Source organism: Fukomys damarensis, unplaced genomic scaffold (assembly GCF_012274545.1).
Source record: "Fukomys damarensis isolate Sample0158 unplaced genomic scaffold, DMR_v1.0_HiC HiC_scaffold_27, whole genome shotgun sequence".
Taxonomy (NCBI): domain Eukaryota; kingdom Metazoa; phylum Chordata; class Mammalia; order Rodentia; family Bathyergidae; genus Fukomys; species Fukomys damarensis.
The window spans coordinates 22,597,027-22,620,751 of record NW_022900939.1 but is presented as its reverse complement, the minus strand read 5'-3'; the positions used below and the strand labels follow the sequence as shown (position 1 = coordinate 22,620,751).

At 39.4% G+C, this 23,725-nt stretch overlaps 1 non-coding gene across 1 annotated transcript; it reads left to right on the top strand.

Moving 5' to 3' along the window:
* The first annotated feature begins 4,496 nt into the window (after positions 1–4,496).
* On the top strand, positions 4,497–4,600 carry LOC117283583. The gene has a single exon (XR_004514612.1). It is a non-coding gene; the product is annotated as a U6 spliceosomal RNA (small nuclear RNA).
* Positions 4,601–23,725: the final 19,125 nt, after the last annotated feature.

Below are 23,725 nucleotides of genomic sequence, written 5' to 3'. Positions count from 1 at the left end.
ATCCCTGGCCCGCACTTCACTTCGTGCACCCATTCTACTCTCTGGTCGTGTGTGTGTGTGTGTGTGTGTGTATGTGTGTTTAAGAATAGGAAAGATTTATTGAGAGAAAGACAGAAGGGGGACCAGAAAATGAGTTACCCCTTCGTGTTTTGTTTTTCTTTTTGGTTTTTTTGAGACAGGGCCTCACTATATAGTCCAGGCTGGTTTCAAACTCAAGATCATTTTGTCTGAGCCTCCCTAGTGCACACACCTATAATCCCAGCACCCAGGAGGCTGGGGTAGGAGAATCCTGAGTTTGAAACCAGCCTGACCTACATAGTGAGAGCCTGTGGGGGGGGGAACAAGCAAAGGAACAAACAAAAATCTTCAAGATAATAATAGGTGGGTGTGGTGGGACACACCTGTAATCCCAGCATTTGGGAAGCTGAGGCAGGAGGATCTTGACAGTTCACTGGGCTGCATAGTAAGTTCAAAGTCAGCCCTGAACTATGTAGAGAGACTATGTCCCAAATAACAATAACAACAAATAGTAATAATAATAATAAAATTAAAGAGTTTTTTTCTTCCAGTACTAGGGGTCAAAGCCAGGAGCACTCTACCAGTGAGCTACATTTCCCAGTCCCTTTTTAATTTTAATTTTTTATTTTGAGATAGAATCTTACTATGATGCTAAGATATGACTCAAATTTGCCATCTTCCTGACTCATCCCCTCTCAGTGCTAGGATTACAAGGATGTACCACTGTGCCTAAGGTATTACTTTTAAAACTCAAAAAGTAAATTTACTTGTAAATTATTTTCAGCTAGATTAGAATAAATTAGTATTTGCTCAAACCTTCCTACAGACAACAGTGAAAAAATCTGGTCAAAATATAAGAAATAACAAAAAGCTCCCTGTAGAACCTGGAACAGCAAGAATTGCAAATTTTGTGACTTTTTGCTAGGTGTACTCCCAGTTCCATGTTGCTATAGTGAAATGAAATGACAAGCAGAAAACTGCAGCCTTACAGGTGGGAGGCTCCAGAGAAGAGAAATTAGGGATGGGAGCACAACAGGAAAATGTGGGGGTAAATCCTGGAAGCAAGAAAGAACTGCAGTGAGGCCCAATGTCTCTGTAAAAGGTATAATACAGGGACAGGGATTTCGCTCAGTGGTTACACCACCTGCTTCACAAGTGCAAGGTCCCAAGTTCGATCCCTGTACCCCTCCCCAAAAAGGTATAACCCAATTCATAGTTACTATTGAACTCAGTACACTTAAGTATATATAGAGGAGACCCTGGGAAACCTAGAAAAGTAAAAATAAAAACCAGCCAGCCAACCAAAGATCCAAAAAAAGTGGGCAGAGGCCCTTGAAGGACAGACATATTAGGAGATCTGTTTGATGGCTTGTTTTGTTTTGTTTTGTTTGATTTTTGTTTTTTAACAACATACTGAATTCCTAAACTGTAGAAAGCTGAAAGCTTACTGGCTTGGGCTGTCAGCAGACAAGCCCTAAACTTGGAGCATAGCTGGAAAATTAGGGGGAAATCACAAAGAAGCACAAAAATCACAGAGTTGAGACCCTAAATCTGGATATAAGCTGCCCAGATCTTTGGCTGTCTTCCAAATTACATGGGTGCAGGGAGGACCTCAGGGTGCCAGGCTAAAAAAGCAGCAGCTAAAAGCTACAAGAACTGAGCAAAGACACCAGCTGCTGTGTACCGCAGGACACACAAATTTACAGTTTGAATTTAGACAAATTAACTTCCTATCAGAAAAAAAAATCCTCAGATGAACACTGCAGGATCCAGAATGCTACAGTATCTTATCTACAATGTCCGGTTTTCTGCTTACAGTTACTAGGCATGGAAGGAAACAAAAATGGAAAGACAGCAACCATGAATGACTAAAGTAGGTATAGATATTGAATTTTACAGACCAACTTCAAAGCAAAGAATTCACTGTGGTAATGTATAGGGTGGAAGAATTACAAAAAATGTGATCAAAGGTAAAATGAATGCAAAAATTCCAGCAGGCATGCAAACAAAACATGGTGTGGAGCTGAAATAAATTAACTGAAATTTAAAACCTCATAGATGTATTCAAGAATTTTGAAATGATAGAAAAGAATCTGTGCTTGAAGATCTGTGGAAATGAGGAAAATGGAAGAAAAGTGAATAGACCATAAAAGATCTATAAAACAATATTAAGTACTCCACTGTGGCTCTAATTGGGTCCTAGAAAGGGAAGATGACAATGAAAAAAAATGTGAAGAAATAATACCCCTAGACTTCTCAAATTTGGTAGAAAATATAATTTATAGATTCATTGGAAAAAAAGCACATCATAACCAAATTGCTGAAACCAAAGATGAGGAAATTTTGAAAGTAGATAAAGAAAAATGACACATTACCTAAAAGGAGTCAGTGTTATGCTTGTTTTTGTTGTTGTTTTTTGGTTGTTTTTTTGTTTTGTTTTGTTTTGGGGTTTTTTGGTACTGGGAATCAAACTAGAGTCCTTGTGCTTGCAAGGCAGGTGGCAGAATCACTGAGTTAAATCCCCGGCCCCAGGAATCAGTGTTACAAATATGACCAACTTCTTGTCAGAAACTGTGGAGAACAGAAGACACCAGGAACGGTATAGTCAAATTTTGAATAAAAACAAGACAGAACCCTGTCGACCAAGAATTCTAGATCCAAAAACTTTTTCCATAATGAAGGAAGAAGACATTTTAAACTGAATTTGTCACCAGTAGACTTAAACTAAAAGTTGTTTTTAGGCTAAAGGGAAATGACCCCAGTCAGTAACCCACGTCTATAGGAAGAGATGAAGGACACTGGAAATGGTAAATATGTGATTAAATTAAAAGATCATGCTATCATGCACAAGGTCCTGTGTTCAATCCCTAGTCCCTAGTACCACAAAAAGGGAGGAGGAATTTTTTTCTTCTCTCATTTCTATAAGAGACATGATTTTAAAGCAAATACTGTAGTTCTGAATTTATAATGTAAATATAGAGATATTTGATAACAGTATACTACAATGGGGAGAGTGGATGGAAATTTATTATTGTAAGGCATTTTACCTGTTTAGAAGAGACATTATTTTTTCCTCTGTCACGCCCAGGAGACACACTTCGAATACATAGTTAGGTTGAAAGTAAAAGGGCACCGCACCTGCCTGGCAAGTGCAAGGTCCTGAGTTCGATTCCCAGTATGGGGGAGGGGCAGAGGAAAAAGGATGGAAAGAGGTATACCATGCAAACAGTAAGCAAAAGAAAGCTAAAGTGGCTATATTAATATCAAATAAAGTTCAAGGCAAGGAATATTACTAGAGATAAAGAAGGACATTTTATAATGGTAAAAGGGACAGTACCTCAAGGAGATATAAATATCTCCAGGGCCGGGGATTTAGTTCAGTGGTTCTGGCACCTGCTTCACAAGTGTAAGGACCCGAGTTTGATCCCTGGTACCAAAATTTTTTTTTAGTTTAAAAAATAAATATCTCCCCATGTAAAGGTACATGATCCCAACAATGAATGTAACTGTACTGTATCCATAAAATGTACCAATAAACTCAATAAAATTTAAAAAAATAAATAAATATCTCCAATGTGTATGATCTAATAACAGAGCTTCAAATCTGACATAAAAACTGATATAAAGGGAGAAGGAGACAAATCTATAATCATGATTAGAGATTTTTAGCATTCAGTTTGATAAAATAGGTAAGGATATAAAAGATCTCAACAGCACTATAATCAACCTCAATGTCATTTGTAAATCACTTCATAGAACACATTTCATTTTTACAAGTATGTGAAGCAATAACCAAGATGTTAACAATATGCTAGTAACCAAGATGTTAACAATATAAATAGTTCCACTTACCATATCATTCAAATACATGAAGTAATTAGCAATAAATTTAACAGAGTGGTGGTGCACGCCTGTGATCCCAGCACTTGGGAAGCTGAGGCAGAAGGATCGCTGTGAGTTCGAGACCAGTCTGGGCTACATAGTGAGTTCCAGGTCAATCTCAACCACATAGAGAGACCCTGTCTCAGAAAACCAAAATGAATAAATAAATTTAAAGAAGGTGTACAAAAACCTACATATTGAAAACTACAAATGAGAAAAAAGACCAAAATAGGCCTCATGGATTGAAAAATCTCAGTATCACTAAAATAGTTTTCTACAAATTAATCTATAGATTAGTACAATCTATCAAAATTTCTGCTGTATTTTTAAATTGGCATGCAGGTTCTAAAATGTATATAGAATAGGCAAAAAAAAAAAGAATAAATATTTTGTTATTTATTTATTTGTGTATTGGTTCTTTGAGACAAGGTTTCACTATGTCGTTCAGGCTGGCCTTGAACTCACTGTGTAGCCCCGGCTGGCCTCAAATTCAGTGATTCTCCTGCCTCAGCCTCCTGAGTGTTGAGACTACAGGCATGTATCATCAGACCTGAACTATATGGTGAGACCCTGTCTCAAACAAAACAAAATAAACAGTGCTCACCTCAGCAGCATATATACTAAAATTGGAATGATACAGAGATTAGCATGGCCCCTGTGCAAGGATGACATGCAAATTTGTGAAGCTTTCCTTATTTTTTTTTAAATGGGTGTGCAAATATCATTGTAATATGGTGTCTTTAATTTTTGGGAGAATATCTAGAAGAGGAATAGCTGGGTCAAATGGAATTTGTAGTTTTAGTTTTTTGCAGAATCTTCATACTGATTTCCATAGTAGTTGTACTAATTTACATTCCCAACAACAATGTGGAAGGGTTCCCTTTTCTTGAAACTTTGCCAGCTTTTATTATTATTGGATTTCTTGATGATGGCCATTCTTTTGGAAGTAAGATAGAATCTCAGTGTTGGGTTTTTTTGGTTTTTGTTTTTTTATACTGAGGATCAAACTCGGGCCCTTGCGCTTGTGAGGCAGGCGGCAAAACAATTGAGCCAAATCCCTGGGCCCTCAGTGTTGTTTTAATTCACACTTTTCTAATGGCCAGCAATGTTGAGCATTTCTTCCTGTACAGTGGTACCACTGTATATATTAAGCATTTGTAGGACTGGGGATTTGGCTCAGTGGTTCTGCTGCCTGCCTCACAAGCACAAGGACCTGAGTTTGATCCCCAGTACCAAAAAAAAAAAAAGGCAAACAAAAAAAATTAAGCATTTGTAATTCTTCTGTAAAGTTTCTATTCATGTAATTTGCCCAATTTCTTGATTGGGTCTTTTATTTTAGGAGGTCTAGCTTTTTTAGTTCTTCATATATTCTAGATATTAGTTCTCTGTGGAATAACTGGAAAAAATTGTCCCCACTCTGTATGTTTTCTTTTCACTCTGTTGGTAGTTTCTTTTGCTGTGCAGAAGCTTTTTTATTTAATATGATCCCATTTGTTGATTCTCAGTACTATATCCTGTGCAGTCAAGATTCTGTTCAGAAAGTCTTTGCTTATGCCTTTGACTTAGAGAGTTTTACTTATTTTTATCTTCCAGCAGTTATGTTATAACATTTAACTCTTTGATCCATTTTGATTTTAGTTTAGTACATGGTAAGAGATAGGGTCTAGATTCAATCTTCTACATGTGGATAGCCTGTTTTCCCAACAGTATTTATTAAAGAGGCTATCGTTTTCTAGTATATGTTTTTAGGCCCTTTGTCAAAGATCAAACAATTGCTTGGGTTTGTTTCTGCATCCTCTGTCTGTTCCATTGATCCTTATATCTGTTTTTGTGCCAGTAAGTTGCTGTTTTTATCACTGTAGCTTAGAAATGTAACTTTAAGTCCAGAATTGTGAGCCTCCTGCTTTGCTCTTCTTACCCAGGATTGCTTTTGTTGTTCTCTGTCTCTTCATTCTCCAGTTCTATGAAGAATACTGATGGTATTTTGTTGGGATTGCATTAAATCTGTATATCAGTTTTAGAAATATGGCCATTTTGACTATATTGGTTTTGCCTATCCAGCAAGGCAGTTTCTCTTAAAGTTAAACATGCAACTTGCAGAAGGACTGAGTAATTCCATTCCTAGGTATTTGACTGGAAAAAACCCAAGTGACTGATCATCAGCAGATGAATGGATAAATAAATTTTGATATGCCAGTCAGTGAACAATTAATTAAAAGGAATATTGGTATACACTACAACATAAATCAACCACAAAAACATGCTATGTGAAAGAAGCCAGACCCAAAGGTGTACATTTTATATGATGCTACCTATATAAAGTCAGAAAGATACAAACCAATATATAGTGATAAGAGAACAAATCAGTTGCCTGGGGCTTGAAGTTGGGAATACTCATTGCACAAATAATTAATTTTAGGGATGATGGAAATATCCTGTATCTTGATTATAGGAATGGTTACACTGGTTTTATAGTATGCATACTTTATGTTTATTGGATATAAATTGTTCTCCCTTGATAAAGTTGATTTTTTTAAAAAAACCTTTCCACTGGGTGGGGGATTTAGCTCAGAGACACAGCACCTGCCTGGCAAGCACAAGTTCCTGCTTTTGATCCCTGATCCCTGGTACCAAAAAAAAAAAAAAAAAAATCTTTCCACTATTTAAAGAAGGCGATTGTCTGCATTCACTAGATCAGTATGGTGAACCTTTTAGAACTTTAAATGCTGCAGTCACCTGCTGCACCCATGCCATAGGTTTACCACCACTGCACTAGATGATTATTAATTAGATTGTTCTCTTCGTTTTGTTGCTTGTTTTTCCAGATCAACACAGTAAAACTTAAATTTAATAATTGTAATTGTAGTGTGAACATTAATATATATATGTGATAGTTAATTTTGATTGTCAGCTTGATTGGATTGTCAGCCTGAGATATCAGTAAAGCTCAATTCTGGGAGTGTTTGTGAGGGTGTTTCCAGAGAAGACTGGCATGTAGAACAATACTGCTTTGTGTTTTGGTTTTTGAGACAGAGCCTTATTATGTAGTTTAGGTTGCCTCTGAACTCACTGTAGCCTGGCTGGCCTCTCCTGCCTTAGCCTTCTGAGTGCTGGAATTACAGGTGTGTGCTACTATGCCCAGCTTATTCTCTTTTTCATAACCTCTTATTTCATTGAGTTATCAGTCTCATTTTTGTGGTCATGTTCTATGAAGAATGTTCCCATCCCAAGTTCTGGTGATCTTGCTTTATGTGACAGTTTTGCTTCCTTTCAGGATCTCAGAATGGTGTATATTACCCCTTTATGACCAATGGCAGATAAGCAAAAGTCTTTCGGGAAGAGCTTTTAGAAAGATAGAGAAATGCGATGGGTTGTGTTTGCTGCTTCCCTAACATTACAAAAAATGACAGGAAAGGAATTTTCTTTTAAAGGGCTAAATCTCTAAAGATTAAAAGAATGAGAGGAGATTGCAGTGGCTAGAATTTTACCTACCAAATTTTTGGAAGCTGAAATATAAGTACAATTTTCTTTGACCAAATGCATGCAATAGAGGAAACTATTTGAAAGCAAGCTATTTCTTTTTTTTTTTTTTCCTCTCATTGAGTTTATTGGTACATTTTAGGTATACAGTACAGTTACATTCATCATTAGGATCTTGTACCTTTACATGACAGGTCTTGGTTCTTATTTTTTCCCTTTGTCCCTGCCCTCCCTTCACCCAGCAAGCTATTTCTTAATCACAAGTAGGCTATGTTCTGGGATACATTTTAGATTCCTTTGAATAAATGGAGTTTTGTTTTGTTTTGTTTTTTGAGGTTTTTTTACACTGGGAATCAAACTTGGGAAACTTATGCTTATGAGGCTTTAGATACCTTTGAATGTGGGGCTAAAGCAAAAACATCTGAAATGTGGAGGAGTTAGCGCCCCAGATCCCTTCATCCCACCCTTTCAGGTTACTATCCTTCCCCTATTCCTGCCAAAAATGGGAAGTTTCACATCTGTAAAAATTAAAAGGAGGAGCCAAGCATGGTGGTGCATGTCTGTACTCCTATCGCTTAGGAGGCTGAGGCAGGAGGATTGCTCAAAGTTCAAGGCCACCCTGGGTTCCATAGTTGGTTAAAGGCCAGCCTTAACTACATAGGGAAGTCCTATCTCCATCAAAAAGAGGAGAAAGTGTGTATATGAAAATCTGGGCAAGAGGCCCTGTTACACCTGAGGGTGGGGAATAGATTTCTTACCCAAAAATTGTGAGACTAAGTGCAAGTCTATATATTCAACAAAGAGAGCTTTCCAAAAACTTTCCCATTTTGGCATCCACAGTCCTGGCTTGTTTGGCTTATTATCATGTCACCACTTCTGTCCCCCATGACACTGGAGGCATCTTGGAGGAACTGACCCTTCATTCCTTGAACATTAGTTACAAGGCCCCCAGCCAAAAGAGCAAAACATTCTTCTCTGGGGAAATTGACCAGCCTGTGGGAAAATCTGTGATATTTCTAGTTTCCCTATCCAGTTGCATTCTGGTACAGCTCAGTATTAAACAAACTGCTCATATGCACAATTCTAGTTAGCTCATTAATACCTTGTATTTTGCATATGAGCAGATGTTTGAAGATCTCCAGACATTTGAAGAAAGACTGTGCTTTGGAAAACAGATTGCTCACAGGGGTAAGATTTTTAGGAAATCTGGGAAATAAGAGCAGTATGCTGCAGAAAGAAACTAGTCAGGAATGTACTTGAAAATTGAAAGCATTCCTAAGTGAAGATTGCCATAAAGAAGTTGGGAGTGCTGGGATTTAGCTCTGGTTCTGCTGCCTGCTTTGCAAGCACAAGGTCCCGAGTTCGATCCCTGGTATCAAAAGAAACAAACTAACAAAGAAGTTGGGAGATAAAATTGAAGAAATCTGGAAAATAAAACAAAGGGACAAATAAGAAAGAAGAAATTAAAAAGTTAAAGGCTATCTATGAGGTCCAGTATCTGACTAATTGGAAAGAGAAGCTGAGGGTAAAACATTATTAAAGAAACAAGAATGAGATACTTTCCCAATAGTTAAAAGTTCTCAGATAGGGTCTATCTAATATCCACAATGGCAAAAAAAGTGAGTAAAAAGGAATCACAACAAAGTACATTATTATGAAATATTAGCACAGTGGTAACAGATTTTTAAAGCATCCAGAGAAAGAAGTCACAAAAAAAGGATCTAAAATAAGTGACGTTAGGCTGTTTAACAATAGCACTGGAATCTAAAAGATGTAGATTAAGCCTTCTTTTCTAAGCTATAATTCTATACCCAGCCAAACTGTCAAATCAAGTGTGAAAGTAAAAATGTTTTCAGAAATGTAAAGTCTCAAACATTTACCTGAAATCTACCTTTTCTTAGAATACCTAGAGGATGTGACCTTCTAAAACTAAAGTGAGAAGACCTGGAGTCCAGCAAACAAGGGATTCAAACCAGAATGCAAAGCAATGTCTAAGGTATTGGAAGGAAAAAATGACAACATACAGTTGGCCCAGGCCAGATTGGAACTAATGACCCTGGGCTCCAGAAAAGATGTCTTCTAGGAAAAATTTGAACTCAGAGACTGTATCATAAAATATATTGCATTGAAGGAATTTTACAGTCCTGTTGAAATTTTTTTAAAAAGAAAAAGACAATCTCCAAAAAAATTTTAAAGTTATATGAGGAAAGAAATAGGCATACCACATGACTAAATAGGATAGTATGTAAGTAGTCATAATTATGTACTAAATATCAATTTAATAAAATATTGCCATTTAACAAATGGGAGTGTGAAGGAAGTTGGTATGTATGTCTCTTGGTGGAGTTGGAGAGGTAAACCTTAATTTTATGGGGAAAGTTCTCAGTGAATAATGTCTAAAGTTGAAAAACTTAGATATAAACTTTGTTTATATCTATAGGCTATGTGTTATTTAGGTTATTTAGAATATGAAGATAAATACCTGGAGGATTGAAAAGGGTTATCTCTAAGTCTTAGTTATGTTTCTAGTCACTGAGACACAATATCTTAACGTGCACAACTTAAGGGGGTAGTGGTTTATTTTGGCTCACAGTTAAAATCCATGGTCAACCTGCTCCAGGTCAGAGACAGCTTGACAGAGGGGCATAGTTGAAGAAAGCTGCTCCCAGCGGGGCCAGGAAGCAGAGACAGAAGGAAGGAACTAGGAGGGAGATACACTTTTGGGTCTCACTCCTATTGACCTGCCTCTTTTTTTTTTTTTTCTTAAATTATTTTATTGGTACATTTTAGGTATACAGTACATTTACATTTATCATTGGGAACTTGTACCTTTACATGATGTATCTTGGTTCTTAATTTTTAACCATTCTCCTGTCCTCCCTCCCAACCCAACAGTTTATAAAAACTATTTCCATTTTTTCCTTTTCTCATATTTTTCCCTCCCCCCCCCACTTCCCCTATCCCTTTGGATCTTTCTTCCTATTTCATGTTATCAATTATTTATTTTAATCCTTATTTACACTTTCAGTTTCTCACACCAGAAAAACTATTCGGTATTTACATATGTGTCCTATTTATTTCACTTAAGACTGTGGCCTCAGTGTGCATCCATTTAGCTATAAATGTCTCTAGTTTGACCCACCTCTTTTGACCAGACCTCTTCTTCTACCATCATAGTTAGATATAGTGCCCCCATGACTCAGTCACCTTTCAAAAGCCCCACCTTTGAGCACATAAGGCTTTGAGGTGGAAATCTAGGTATAAATGATAACATCTTGCCAAGCGCAGAAGGATGGAAAAGAAAATCATTTGTGGATTAAGTCTTTCAATACCATTTGGTCTTTCAAGTATAGTGGTGCTTTCTTATCCATCATTTCCCTTATTACTTTTAGTCAACCACAATTAGGAAACATTAAATAGAAAATTCCAGAAATAAACAGTTCATAGTTTTTAAATTACATGCTGTTCTGTGTAGTCACACTGTCCTGCTCCACCCTGTCCACAATGTGAATCCTCTGTCTGGCATATCCACACTGTATACACTGCCCATCTGTTATTCGCATAATAGCTGCCCTAGCTGTCAGACTAGCTGTGATGGTATCTCAGTGTTTGTACTCAAGTAATCCTTACTTAGTAATGGCTCCAAATGGAAGAATAGTGATGCTGGGACTTTGGATACATCAAAGAAAAGCTTTATAGTGCTCCCTTTAAAAGGTACAGTTATTTTGAGAGAAAGACAATATGTGTATACTTTTATTATAATTGCTTGATCTTATTTTCATTGTTATTAACCTCTTAACCTAGTTTATAAATTAAACTTCAGATTAGGAATGCATATATAATAAAATCATAGTATAGTATTTATTTAGGTCTGTGAATCCACAGTTGCAAGCATCCCTTAGAGTTCTTGGAACATAACCTATGAATTAAAGGGAACTACTGCAATATATACTTTTTTATACAAATAAAAATTACTTATTTTTTGGTACCAGGGATCGAACTCAGGATCTTGCACTGTGCAAGGCAGGCAGTGGCACCACTGAGCTAAATCCCCGGCGCAAAAATTACATTTAAAAAAAACCTTGGAGGTGACCAGGGGTGGTGGCACACACCTATAATCCCAACATTGGGAGACTGAGGCAAGAGAATTAAAGTTTGAGGCCCACCTGAGAAATTTAGCAAATTGTGTCTCAAGTTTTAAAATATTTTTAAAGGGCTAATGTAGCTCAATGGTAGCATGCTTGCCTAGCATGTGCAGACCTCTGGATTCAATCCTCGGTACTTCAAAATAAAAATAAAAATAAAAGACCTTAGGAATAGAGTACTTATTTTTTGCTCCTGTCTGTTGGTATGTGATGGCTATTGAGGATATTGTGACAGGAGCTGTGACAGCCTTAATATGACTATGAGTAGAGTGTGCCAGTATTACAGATAACGAAGGACTTAACTATTTCTCTATATTTTCTTCTTTTCTCTTTTTTTTTAAAATTTTCTCTTTCTTGTAATAGGAGTTGGATCCAGGGCCTCATGCATGCTAGGTGAGCACTCTACTATTGAGCTGCATCCTCAGTCCTTTTTATTTTTTATTTTGGGACAGGGTTACAAAACAAAATTAACCTGTCCACAGTCTAGGTAGGAGGGATGCTTATTGCTGTTGAGGTAGTCATTTCTTCTAAGCCATTTCAGTGATTAGAACCAAGGGTTGTTTTTCTTCTTCTTCTTCTTCTTCTTCTTCTCCTCTTCCTCCTCCTAGCATTATTATTTTCTTTATGCTACACTACATATGACATTTAAAAAATAATACTATGTGTAAACTAGACATGGTGGTACATGTCTGTAATCCCAGCACTCAGGAGGCTGAGCTAGGAGGATCATTGTGAGTTCAAGGCCAACCTGAACTACATAGTGAAATCCTATCTCAAAAAAAAAAAAAAAAAGTAAAAAGAAAAAGGTAGGATGGGGGGATTGCGGATATAGCTCAGTGTGAAGGTCCTGGGATAAATCCTCAGTACTGCAAAAAACAAATACCATGGGTAGGTAAGCATGGTGGCATGTGCTTCTAATTGCTGAGGCAGGAAGATCACAAGTTCAAACCCTGCCTGAGCAATTTAGTGAGATCCTGTCTCAAAATTTTTAAAAACAGCCAAGGATATAGCTTAGTGAGAGATCCTAGGGTCAATCCCTAATACTAACAATATGATTACTTAGAGTACAGGTTAGGCTATCTTTGCAGTTCCTTTTGATCTTACAATATATCCCATTTGGAATAAAACTACCACATTCAGAGGCCAGGTGTGGTAGTACACATTTATAATTCTAGCACTCTGGCAAGGCTGAGGCAGAATGATCTCAAGTTTGAGCCTAGCTTCAGCAACTTAGTGAGTTAGTGAGACCTTATCTCAAGATTTAAAAAAAGATCTGAGTATGCAGCTCAGTACAGAGACCCCTGATTCAATCCCCTGTATGTCAAAGAAACAACAAAGAAGACTACCATGCTGAAGACCAGTCAAGAAAACCACACACACACACACACACACACACACACACACACACACACACACAAAATCTAGGGAGGAGCTGTGCCCCTGGGACAAGATCATACCTTTTTTTAAACCGCATTTGTTGATTTGTGATCTGTTGACTTTCTCATGTGAAAGGTGAAAATTTAATGCACAAATCTATGATTTTTTTCTTCCCCTTCTCATATTTTCACAGAATTTTTTTGTTGTCATTAGTGGGGTTTTTTGGTTTTGTTTTTTGGTGAGGGGTTGATACTGGGGATTGAACTCAGGACCTTGTGCTTGTGAGGCAGGCACGGTGCCACTGAGGTACATCCCTGGCCCCTGTTGTTGGTAATTTTTGAAACTTTAATGTTTTAAAGTTCCATTTCTGGGTCCACTGATTCCATTACCTGTTGTTTTTTTCTTCCCTGCGGAAAGTTGAAAAATGGTATGTAATATTTGTTTATCATATATAACTATTTTGGCAATAACCTTACAAATCTAAGTACTTCTAGTACTAAAACTACATTTTCTTCATTCAAAGGAGAATGCTCCTAGAGTAAAGGTCAAATGACTTCTTTATTTCATAAATGTAATCAGTTACTTTGAGTCATGTCATATTTTACTTTGCCTCATATTTGGGTCATTTATTTTTTGGCTTTTTGTTTTTTATCCGCAGAATTTTTAACTGCTTTTTTTTTCTTACTGGTGGAAGAATAATAGATCCTTTTGATATTCTCAGCTTTTAAACCTTTCATCTTTGGCTCCCCTTTTTTCCCAGAAGTTTCTTTGCAGGTATTTCCTCCTTCCTCCTCATCTGGACCATTTGGTGTGTTAGTCTGCCAAGACAGCTGTAACTGTGGTGTTTAAAACTCCCATGCCTATGCATTTCCCAGCCCTCATCCCTACTCCATTCTGGTGACCACTGTTTGTTAATTATCTTTCCATAGTTACTTTTTGCATACCCTGCCAAACAAATACAAACTCCTCTTTTCCTCTTGCCTTCACATAAGTACATGCATGTAGTATTCTATAACCTTTTCATTTAACAATTTATTTTAGAGATCTTGTCATATCAATACAAAGAGCTTTCTCATCTGTTTATAGAGCTGTATAATTAGCCATCATTGAGGGCTATTTTAGTTTTCCAATGTACTGCTATTACAGGCAGTGTAGACTTGCAGATGTGGTAGTCCAAGAGTATATGCATATGCTAGGTGGATAGAAATTACCAGATTGCTCTCTATCAAGGTGTGCCAACTTCCATTACCACTCACACTTTACAGGTATGTTTCCACAACATTGCTGAAACTGTACAGGTTTTGCTCTTTTTTTGAGGAGTGGGGTGCTAACCTGATAATTGAAGGACGGCAGTTAATGTTGATGAGTCCACTCTTGTGAGATCAGTGTGGAAGATTATCCGAGTTTCACAAAAAGAATGAAACAAGATGCAAGGAAATTCTAACAGATTAAGGAATTAATTACAGGACCTAATTAAGAAAAGACTTGGCTATGTGGCCAACTCATCCAGTGACAAAGGGAGAAAATATTCTATATTTGTGATACTGTTTAAAAATGGGTAATTTAGTGCCCTTTAATCTGGGCTATCTCCAATTAAGAAATCTGTTAGATGAAAACACTTGGTCTTTTATGTGTGGTGGACTGAGCAGATTTTTAAAAAATTTCTTTACTATATTTTCATTGAGTAGTTTAATTAAATAAACCACACATTTACTGTTTTCTTTCAAATCACTCTGCTGGAAATGGGAGGAATTCAACTAAGAGGAAGACATAGTCTCTGTCCTTCAGTATATGAGGTATGGAAAGACTTAAGGAAGAACTGAATGATTACCTTCAGAGGTAGTAGTAGTGTGGGCCTCAGTGAAGGGACAAAGCTTGGCTTGTGGAGAAGAATCAGGAGAGAAGATGGGCTGGGGTACCTAAAATAATAGATAGGTTTATTGGCACAGAGAGCTAGAGGCAAGGAAGGTGTTCTAATTATCTTTACCTGGTTTATCTAGTTGTAATTGTCTTTTTTTTTTTTTTGGCACCGGGGATCGAACTTGGGACCTTGTGCTTGCAAGGCAGGTGGCAGAAAACAACCACTGATTAAATTGCCAGCCCTATGTAATTATCTTTTTATCTTAGGCTGTGAACCGTGTACTTTCTTGGCATTGGCACACTCTAGCGGAGGGTCAGACTAGTGTTATCACAGGTATTTAAAACATTCATATCTGATCAAGGCAGTCCAACATAGTTAAAAACACGGACCCATTACATTGTATACCTTAAATGTATCGATCAAATTAATTAAAAAAGGCAGACCCACTGCCTTGGCTGCCACCCATTAGCTGCAAGAGTTTGGGCAAACTTGAACTTCTCTGTGTCTCTGTTTTCTCCTCCATAAAATGAGAAGTACAGTTATTTTGAGGGTTAAATTAGTGTATGTAAGTCACATTTTGCAATTTCTGGTTCATACTGTCGTGTGTTTGCCACTATTACTGTGTTGCACCCCACAAACATACTTTTTTCTATTTAAAGAAATGTTTTTCTCTGACTATAAAATTAATACATGCACTGGACATGGTGGCACACACCTATAATTCTAGCTATGCAAGAGGATAATAAGTCTGGGCAGCTTAGTGAGATGTTGTCTCAAAATTTTAAGTTTTTAAAAAAGACGGGGAATGTACCTCAGTTCAGAGGCCCCAGGTTCAATCCCCAATACTTAAATAAATAAGTAAATAAATACATAAAATAATGTATAACCATTACTGGAAATGTGAGCTATACAGAAAAGCATTTCTCACCTCTAACAGCACAATCTTAGCACATTATCTCTGCTGCAGTCTTGTTTACATAGTAGTAACTAAGTACATGGACTTGGGAGCCCACTTATTTCTGTCCTTGTCTCAATCTGCACATCTGTAAGAAGCATGTAATAGTGCCCCTTACAGACTAAGGAGAAAATATGGTGAAATGTCACACATCTAGAAGAGTGTAAGGCAGAGTTAAGTGAAGCTCTTGGTACTCTTCTGCCTCTGTGTGTATGTCCAACAAAGAAAGATACTCCATTAGACTCAAAACAGAGGATACAAATAGATTGAACTAGCAAGAGGTACAGGTAGTCAAGAAATGCTCCAAGGGATAAGCACAGATGTATAGACATGCACATGGACTGGCAAAGAAACAGACCGGAGGATCAATGGAATAGATTAGAAGATGCAGAAACAGCACCAGATGTACTCAGCTACCTCATCTTTGACAAAGGAGCCAACCATCCTCACTGGAGGAAAGATAGCCTCTTTAATAAATGGTATTGGAAAAATTGGCTTTCACCTTGCCAAAGATTAAAACTAGATCCCTATCTTTCACTATGCACTAAACTAAAATCCAAGTGGATTAAAGATCTAAATATCAAAACAGAAACACTAAACTAAGGCAGGAGAATCATAAATTTGAGCTCAGCCTAGACAACTTTAGTCAGTTAGTGAGTGAGACCTTGTCACAAAACAAAACAAAACAAAACAAAGCTGGAGATATACCTGGGTGTGAAAGCACTAGGTTCAATCCCCAGTGCCACAGAGAAAAAATAAAGGAGGAGAGACTCAGGGGAGAGGGCTGTGTGAACTAGAGGCACGGATTGGAGTGATAATGAGCAGAGAACAACAATGAGGGTAAGCAACCCCAGAAGGTGGAAGAGGTAGGAAGGACCCTCCTCCTCTAAGCCTGCAGAGGAAGCACTGCTTTACTGACACATTGATTTGGATTTCAGAGAAATGACCAAAGCATGATGCTTTATACATCTTGTATAAATAACAGTTAAAACAAAAAAAGACAATAAATGGCTATCAAGGGTAAACAAAAAAAAAGACAATAAATGGCTATCAAGGGTAGGGCAGTTAATTCTAGGGATGTCATTATGAGATATATTGGAAGGCAGCTAGTGGAAGAGGGAGTCCTTGCAGCCCCAATTATCATTCTCTGATGATTAAAGCCTATTTTCTGGTCTTGAAGGACATACTTCCTGAAAGAATCCTTATGACTTGCCACGTGTGTGGAAACACAGGCCAAATAGCCCTTAAAAGTTAGCTTTTCAAATGATTTCAATTATACCAGTTTGTCATATTTTGAGATGGCAACTCCTTAGCCTCCCTCAAGACATTCTCATTTGAGGCCCCCGTAGGAGCTGGGTGTGGTGCTGCACACCTGTAACCCCAGCACTCAGAAGGCTGAGGCAGGAATATCAACACAAATTCGAATCCAGCTTGGGCTACATAGTGAGCTCAAAGCCAGGCTGAACTGCATACATAGTGAGACTCTGTTTCAAAAAACAAACCAAAAAACAAAAACAAGAAACTCCAATGGTAGAATAATGGCACTTCCTCTTCTCTCCCTAAAGCCTTTTATCAGGAATGTCAAGGATTGTTCACTTCCTTCAAAGAACTACAAGAAAAGATGATCTTGTCTTGGGGTAGGATGAATAGGTAGATGAGAGAAAGTTGGATTTGTCTTTGGACAGAAAACCAGCTGGTTATTCAAAATATACATTATAATTATACATTTAAAACATGTACCATTTAAAGGTAAACTGTCAAATTATTTCAGCCCTCAGTATTACCTACTTGTTAAAATGTTAATTCTTAGCAGAGAAAAAACACCTTGAAATCATATTCCATTTTTTTGCTTTGTTTAAACATAGAATTTTTCAATAGCTGAACATTTGTAGGAAGAGAATAAAAGAGAAGGCAAGCAAAAAAAAAGGAAACAGAACTGAAATAACAGCATGGTGCTTTCCTTTAGGCTAGCTCTTCAATTCCTGTGAAGTGGTAATGTCTGGATGCCAGTGATGTCTCCAGAATTGGAAAACAGGGAAGATCTTTGTATTTAGTCTTGTGCTATTGCTGTGTTTCCTTTGCACTTCACAGAATTGAAGATTGTTTTGCTTGTAATTCAGTTGATCATTCAATTCTCATTGCAGAAAAAATACAAATCAATTCCTCACCTATACAGTTTCAGAAATAACTCCACTGTAACGTCTGGGGAGGGTTGTATGCCATACCACACTGTGTCACATCTGTGATATCCAGAGGTGAACAGCCAGCCACTGCTCTGGCTCATCATGCCACCGTTGTGCTGGAACATGCAGCTCCCACCGATCTTAAACCCAGCTTCTGTAAAGAACTATAGAGAAGCAGCTTAAAGTAAAAGAAGACAATTTATTTGACAGTGGGGAAAGAGGAAAAGAGATGACTGTGGAGGTGTAGGGAGAATTTGAAAGTGAATAGCTCCAGGATCACATATCTGTAGCTCTTTTTATTGAGATCTTAGTCTCACGTAAGCTCTTGGAATCTGATTGGCTTCCTGGCTTGTTTTTCTTCCTGCCAAATGACCTTTCTCTGTCCTTTGGTGGAGGGTAAGAATGAGTGGGGGCTTATGGGCTGGTAGTTTAGGCTATACCACCTAGGAATTTCCCAGTCTTTAGTTCTTTTCTTTGTCTTCCTAATTGGTTATGTTTAGCTGTCTTTGTGTTTTTAATTCCTCTTAAGTCTAGCTGCCTTTGCTGTTGTTGGAATATGGCTGTAGAGGTCAAAACTTCCTTCTTAATTTTTAATAAAGCTCAATGAGGCCTTTATCCTGTCTTTTCCTACCTACAGTGACCCATGTACCTACAGCATGATCCTGGGATATGGCTTCCATTTTTGTTTGTTTTTGAGGTAGAGTCTCGCTAAGTTTCCCAGGCTGGCAAATAGCTACCTTATAGGCATGTGCCAATGTGCCTAGAAGCCAGAGCTACTTTGTGAGTGAGTGGCGGGGGTATTACAGTACTGGGAACTAGATGCTGGGCCTAGTGATATAGGGAAATAATATCACTTTCAGCCTGCCAGATGTCGGATATGCTGAGTTTTTGTTCCCCAAAATTGAATGAATTCTAAGGAACACTGGAAATTAAGAGTAGGAAAACTTTATTGAGAGAGATAGCTTCTGAGAGACAGGAGGGGACCCAAAAGTGGGTTGCCAAGGAGCCCACTTTACAGAGGAAGTTTCATAGAGCAAAATCACAAGGTGGGTACAATGTGAATCAAAACTATAATCAACTAGTAAGATTGATCCATTGGAAAAGCAGGTCACATGGCAACTGTACATGGAAAGAACAAAGACCTGTTTAGGAAAAGTTGAAATCAGGAGGTCCTGGTCACTCACCTGGGTGACTGATGTCTTGTTGTGCCCAGATCATGATATCCCCAAAGACCACAAAGGAGTCAAGCCTGATGCAATTACATGAGGAATTTGTTGCAAGCTCGAGCCTGGATGCTCAAACCTCACCAACATAGCGGATTCGTACCGAGAGCCCCGAACCCGGTTTCAAACAGGCTTTTTATTGGCAAAGAAGCAGATCTAGGGGCTTTCTAGATGGGTCAGTGCCTGATTGGTTAGCATTTTGAAAATGCAGGCAGGGGACAAAGGTCTGCTGACTTAAGTCGGTGGTCAGCAGTCACATACTCGGCAGTCACACATTGATAATTAACAGATACCTATAGGATGGTTCAAAGGCCACCAAGACATTCAGGATGAGCAAACAGTTTGACAATTAACTTGGGGTCTCCATGTCTAGAACCACTAACTTACATGTTAATCAGGATCCGGACTTCAAACAGTACAAGATTGCCTTACATTCCTAAGCCAGGGTTAGAACAAACGTCCGAGCTATGGCTACAATGGGAGGGGGTTAGAACACTGTCTCCTAGGCCCTTTGTCATTTAGCATGGGCTTGTAATTTGGTCAAAAGGGCGCTTTGGGGTTTTTCTAGTAACTGGGAGGTGACCTGATCACAGAATGGAGTAACTTTTTCAAAATGGAGTTAGTTTGGGCTTTACATTCCCCCCTTCTCAAGAGCCTTAAGGGACCCAATCATGGGAACAAGGGCGTTGTCCTCATTAGACTACATCCTGAGTGGGGGCGACATGGAACTCTTTATTTCTTGGGTCCCCGTAGATTAATCCTGTGGCTATGATGCCAATTCTAATTCTGCTGGGCCTCGAGTTCAGTCTCAACCTTCTGTCCCAAGGCCAGAATCTTGGGGGCACGGAGGGCTGCCTCTCTGGCAGCTTGATCTGCCATGTTGTCTCTAGCTGTGGGCGTATCGCCTTTTTGATGGCCTGGGCAGTGGATTATGGCAAGTTTCTTAGGTAGCCATAGGGCCTTTAGCAGAGCCAAAATTTCTTTTTTAATTTTTTTATAGTCTTTCCTTCTGTAGTCAATTGCCCCCTTTTCTGGTATATGGCCCCATGGACATGGGCAGTGGCAAAAGCATATCTACTATCCGTATAGACGTTTAGTTCTCTCCCTTTTCCCAAAGTCAAAGCCTGAGTTAAGGCTGTAAGTTCTGCCCTTTGTGCTGAGGTCCCAGCAGAGAGAGGCTCAGCCAAAATTATCTTAGTCTCCAACATCATCGCTGCCCCTGAATACTCGTGTCCATCACACATAGAGCTGTTTCCATCGATCGGTGTATCAAGTCAGCTCTGCATCTGGCCCTGGTTGGTCTCTCAAGTCCGTCCAGATGCCATGTACCTGGGCCAGTATATCTCTGCAATTGTGGAGTGGGGTGTCTATGTCTTGGTCAGGCAGCAGGGAGTGGAGGTTTAAGGCAGCTGGAGGCTGAAAAATAACTTGGGCGGGATTGAGGAGGAGGCCTTGGTAATGAGTCAGCCGGGCATTGGTTAGCCATCAATCTGGGGGCTGTTTTATTATCCCCTCCATTTTAAGAGTTACCCTAGGATCAGGGAGGGGTTCTCAGCCCCATCCCCCCTAGACATTTTTTTTTCTCCCATTGCCAGAATGGGCGCCTTTCTTTGGGGCCTCTTGGAGTGATTCCCTGCCCAATGGCCTTTTTTCTTACAATAGACACGTTGATCTTTATTCAGATGGGGTGGTGTGGCGCTCTCTTACCTTAATCTCCCGCCAGCTCTTTTAATCTCTTCTCTTGTTCCTTGGGTTCTTTTATGGTGGGCGCTACTAAAACTTGCGCTAGCTTGTGGGTCTTGCGATCTTCTGTCATCTCTCTGTTGTTATATATTCTTTCCGCTGTCACCATCAAATCTTGTACACTTTTCTCGTCTAACCTTTCTATTTTCTGGAGTTTCTTTTTAATCTCAGGGGCAGCCTAATTGATAAAAGACATTACTATTGCAGCCCTGGATTCTGGGGCCTCTGGGTCCATGGGAGTATATCTACGGAAGGCCTCCAGGATCCTTTCCAAAAAGGCAGAAGGGCTCTCATCTGGTTCCTGCTGTACACCATCTACTTTAGACAAATTAGTGGGCCTTTTAGCCTCCACTCTGAGACCCCCAATAGAGTCCGGCGGTAAACCCGGAGTCGCTCCTTACCTTCTGCTGTGTTGTAATCCCAGTTTGGCCTAGACAAGGGGAAGGACTGATTAACAAGGTCCAGATTGATGGTAGATTCCCCATTATCCCCAGGAACCAATTTCCTGGACTCCATTAGAATTTTCTCTCTTTCCACTGTAATGGGCTGATGGATAAAAAGCACAGTTTCTAACAGATCAATCAAATCTTTAGGATTATCTGAGACCAATATCGGCTCCAGCGGGTGGCTGTGAAGGCAAAAAGGGTTTTAGCCAATGAGGGGGGTTGCTTATCAAATCTTCCCAAACGACGATGTAAGATGTAAGGGACTTGATCTGAGTGACCCTGCTGGGGATGGAAAATAATCCTTTCAACTTTTTGTACTATTCTCATATCTAATGTTCCCCCCAGGGGCCATCCAATACCAAAGGACGGCCATTCAGAATCACAGAAAGTCTGCAACTTCCCTTTCTTTATTTCCACGGATAGGTCATGCCTTAACCCTTTTAAAATGTTCCACCATGAGCTACAGTGGGGTGGTTTGACTCTGTCTCATTCTGTCCTGTCCGTCCTCATCAACACAACAAAGAACAAAGATACACAAACAGTCACAAAACAACGAAACCAAAACTAAGGCAAATTCCTCATTCCATCCTCAAATGAGACTGAAACTAAGGCAACGCTCTTGCTCTTCATTTGATCCAAGAATGGCACCAGCGCCAAAGTGTGGGAGTGACCCACTTTGCCTTTAAAAAAAAGAAAAGAAAAAGAAAACCTGCGTTCCATCAGCTAATGCCACCAGAGGGGCCTGGAATATCTTCCACTGACCCCGCCCGTGGGGTGTCGTCATCGTTGTTGTGCATCCACCACCACCCTCAGTCTTCTCTTCAGATTCCCTTGCAAGGATTCACAAACAGAAACACTACAACCACGAACAGAGACACTTACTTTCAACCCGGTGATCAACTGTTCTCCTCCAGATTGAGTCCTGAGGTCTTGGGGATCCCGGACAAGCCCCCAAATGTTGTGCCCAGATCATGATATCCCCAAAGACCACCAAGGAGTCAAGTCCGATGCAATTACATGAGGAGTTTATTGCAAGCTCGAACCTGGACTCTCGAACCTCACTGATGTAGCCGATTTGTATCGAAGGCTCCGAACCTGATTTCAAACAGGATTTTTATTGGCAAAGAAGCAGATCTAGGGGCTTTCTAGATGGGTCAGTGCCTGATTGGTTAGCATTTTGAAAATGCAGGCAGGGGACAAAGGTCTGCTGACTTGAGTCGGTGGTCAGCAGTCACATACTCGGCAGTCACACATTGATAATTAACAGATACCTATAGGATGGTTCAAAGGCCACCAAGACATTCAGGATGAGCAAACAGTTTGACAATTAACTTGGGGTCTCCATGTCTAGAACCACTAACTTACATGTTAATCAGGATCCGGACTTCAAACAGTACAAGATTGCCTTACATTCCTAAGCCAGGGTTAGAACAAACGTCCGAGCTATGGCTACAATGGGAGGGGGTTAGAACACTGTCTCCTAGGCCCTTTGTCATTTAGCATGGGCTTGTAATTTGGTCAAAAGGGCGCTTTGGGGTTTTTCTAGTAACTGGGCGGTGACCTGATCACAGAATAGAGTAATTTTTTCAAAATGGAGTCAGTTTGGGCTCTACAGTCTATCTAGGCTTTATTGGACCAGGATAACAATTATAGTATTGTAAGACTTAAATGAGCTAAAGTGACTCTATGCTAATAGGCCAGAGACTGTGCTTCTTCATATGCTAATTACTAACTTGGTTAACAGCGTGTGGGGGGTAAATGGTATGGCAAAAGGTGACCATAGAACATTTCCTGCATAAGATAAGCCGTGTGTTTAGAATCTTGTCCTCTGGTAGTTCTGTGAATGCCCTGACTTTTTGTTTAGAAAAACCCTATAAAAAAGGACCTCAGCCCCTGAGCATTTGCCTCTCTGAGCTACCTGGCTCCGGGAGTGCCATCTGGCCAGACTAAGAAAGGTCTTTTTACCATCTAGCCTGGTGTGTTCCTTCCTGGGTGACTCTCGTTTCTCCATCAAGCTCCCGGAGCCTCACTGAGCTATAGGTCCCAGCATCATGGAGGGCCTTTTGGCTGTTCACAGCTTTTGGAAGTAAGGCCCTGGGTCTTGCTTCCGGAGCCATCGTTGGGCTGTAGGACTCAGCATCGTGGAGGCCTTTCAGCTGTTCACGCTCCGTGGAGTGGAAGTGAGACTTTAGGTCTTACAGTATAATTTTCAATTTATTGCTAATCCCTTGGGGAGGCATGTAGGCCAGGTCATTCCATCTTTATCTTAAGGCCTAGCTGTCAGCAGATGCGCCACCAGCCACTGTAGTAATAATGTGTTCTCATCCTCTGCACTGACTGCCTCAAGGGCCTAGCCCTGTCTGACTGCCTATAATATTTCTACCTAACTTAGCTGTCTATAATACTGGCAGT